Raw genomic sequence first — 2908 nt, 5'->3', positions numbered from 1 at the left:
GCCACACGAAACTCAGATGTGAGGGGTTATTTCTAAATCACACGATGTTCCGCAATGATCTTACCCCGTGCCAATAGGGTTTATGAATTTGCAATGTAACGTTAGCTACATCAGGCTTTGATTTCAAGTAACGTTACCATTAGCACTAATACCACCTATTACAGATCACATGCGAGATCGTTGGCGAGATTGGTGCATGTACTGTATTTAACTGTAACATTAAATATATTATAATACGTTTATACATAGACTGTAAGCGTTTATACGGTCTGACTGCCCTGTGACCCCTGTGGTTGTATGTATATGTACTGAGCATGTGTGTAGTTCAGTTCCTGTTTGAGTCTAACGTCTAAATTATAATTTCTAATAAAGAATACATTGTTAGTTCCCCCCGTTTTTCTCATACTCATACGCATCACAAACAAGACCTCACAACACAACGACAGGCCTCCCTCACTTTGAAAGCAAAGCTATCACATGTGCACATGAGCCCAGGAACACTCCAACGCATTCTTCACATTGCTTCCATCTGGCTTTAGATCCCGATCCCTGGCCTGGACATGGGCACCTATGGCAGGAGTTTTACAATGTTGATAAGTGGCAACTGCTGCTGTGACAGGCTGCAGTCTTGTTCGCAGCAGGCCACACAGTGGTGGAGGAAGTATTCTGATCCTTTACTTAAGTAAAAAATACCAACACAACGTTATAACAGCTCATTGGGCCTGATCATGACCGTAAGACCTAGAAATGACCTAATGAACTGAAGTCATGGTGCACTAAATGAATTACTGTAATTACATTTCCTCACGTCCTCACTGCTCTCTGTCAAACATTCTATAGCATTCAAAGCCACAACATAAGAAGTGGAAATAATGATTCTTAAAGGGCATTACGTCACTTTTTGGATTCTTGTTGGTTACACCTTTAGGTGAGACAAAAATCATATAAAATTAGATCAAATTTCTTTTATACAGTAGTGTAATTGTAAACCATTCTTGAGGTGGCGTTATAGAATTTCCAGCTCACAGCAATCAACATCCAACCTGTTGATGCATTACCTCACCCAACGTTTTCTCTGGTCACTTCACAGGAGCTACAGGGTTACATCACGCCTTGATATCAGACTCTCCAGTAATGAAACTGGATAAAAGCCCAGTGCTGTGGTGGGGTGGGGTGGGGGGTTTGTGGTGGTGACCACCACATGGAGAACCAGTCCTGTTAAGTCCTCTCCATGAGCTCTAAAGGTACAAGCACTCCCCCTGCTGCATAGAGAACAGCAGACATCCACTGACCTCCATCTCTTCTTCTTCTCTCTTGCAGCTGAGGTTTCTGGCCTCATCTGGCGGCGACAGTACTTAAGAACTTCATTACTGTCTTTTTGAATTAATTAGAGTACAAGCACGCCCCTGGCACTGAAAGTGCGAGGAACCTTTTGTCTTTGCAAAAAACATTCATTTATATTGTCTGCTGCACAATCACATTATTAAGAGGTGCTTGAAAATGAATGAAATTTGTCTGCAGTCCTGCGGTGATTGGGCCCTGCGTGGCTAACAAATACTGTGGTTAGGGTAACAATTACACATGAGGTGTTGGGGTCCACAGGACCCGAGTGTATTTAAATGCAGGTGCTATGTGGACCTTTGTTGTCTTTCTCCACCTGCTGTTCTCACACAAAGTTACAAGATGTGTCTTCAGATGTGTGTATGGAACGGGCAGAGATACAGCTCCGTGGCGCTTTAAGATGACATAGTATTAACAGAGACCAATGTAGCGAGTAGTATGAAAGCCTGTCATTTGTTGGTTGGGGCGGTGGATGGGTCAATCAACACAGGACTTGGACCCAGACCAGGGTTCCTGTCCCGTTCTTGTCCCACGTGTCAGTTAAACGTACCGAACCAGAGCCTCTAAACTGACCACCAAGCGAGATAATGCACTCTTCTTCTTCTTCATTTCTTGATTTGGATCCATTTGGGATCCATTCCACTCTGAAATACTCTGAAATTTAACAAGCTTCATCCTTGTTGCATTATTCATTCATTATATGATAATTCTAAATACATTTCTGTACTTCAAACAACCCAGAACTGTAGTTTAGAACGTCAGTTATAACGGCCCACGTACAGTACACTGTAACAAATTTAATGTCAAATGTACAGTAACTTACTGTAACAATTGGCAGCAAGTTACTGTGAATTCTTTTCACAGTAAAGGTACCGTGCATCCATTTACAGTACTTTATGTGTTCATTGTAATATACAACACAAGTAAACACAACATCAGATAAAAAAGTAAAAACACAGTAGTTTACTGTACAAGTTACAGTACTATAGTGGCTATATTGTGATTTTTTTCACAGTAATACTTTGTGACTACTGTGATGCCATGTCGACAAGGTTGTAATGTAACTTCACAGCATTCTACTGTAAAAATCACATACAGTAGTGTTACTGCGAAATCTAAAGGAAATAACTGGAGATTTCACAGCCATTATTTACAGTGTATTAAAAAATGACCATGATGGCAGTGGTACGTTGCTGAAAATGGAACTCTGTATTGTGATCTGTATTATATATACAGGGCGTATTCTCATAAGACAGCTGGTTACTACCCACACAGCACAGCTTGTGACAAACATAATTCTGTCCTCCAGCCCAACCATCCATTTACTGACACATCATGACATTTTCCAGTCACAACCCCCAACAGGGAGAAGTGTGTGTTTGTGTCACGACTTCCTGCTTTGTGTCTCAGCTTCTCTCTCTCTCTCTCTCTCTCTCTCTCTCTCTCTCTCTCTCTCTCTCTCTGCACCTGATAATCAACGGATGAGCTTTGAATAGATTTAGAGCGTATTAGGGAAGACGGAGTAAAGGCACCACAGGGAGACAGAGTGCGAGGGGGGGGGGGGGGG

This window comes from Etheostoma spectabile, unplaced genomic scaffold (assembly GCF_008692095.1).
Source record: "Etheostoma spectabile isolate EspeVRDwgs_2016 unplaced genomic scaffold, UIUC_Espe_1.0 scaffold379, whole genome shotgun sequence".
Lineage (NCBI taxonomy): Eukaryota > Metazoa > Chordata > Actinopteri > Perciformes > Percidae > Etheostoma > Etheostoma spectabile.
This window is presented reverse-complemented; position numbering follows the sequence as displayed.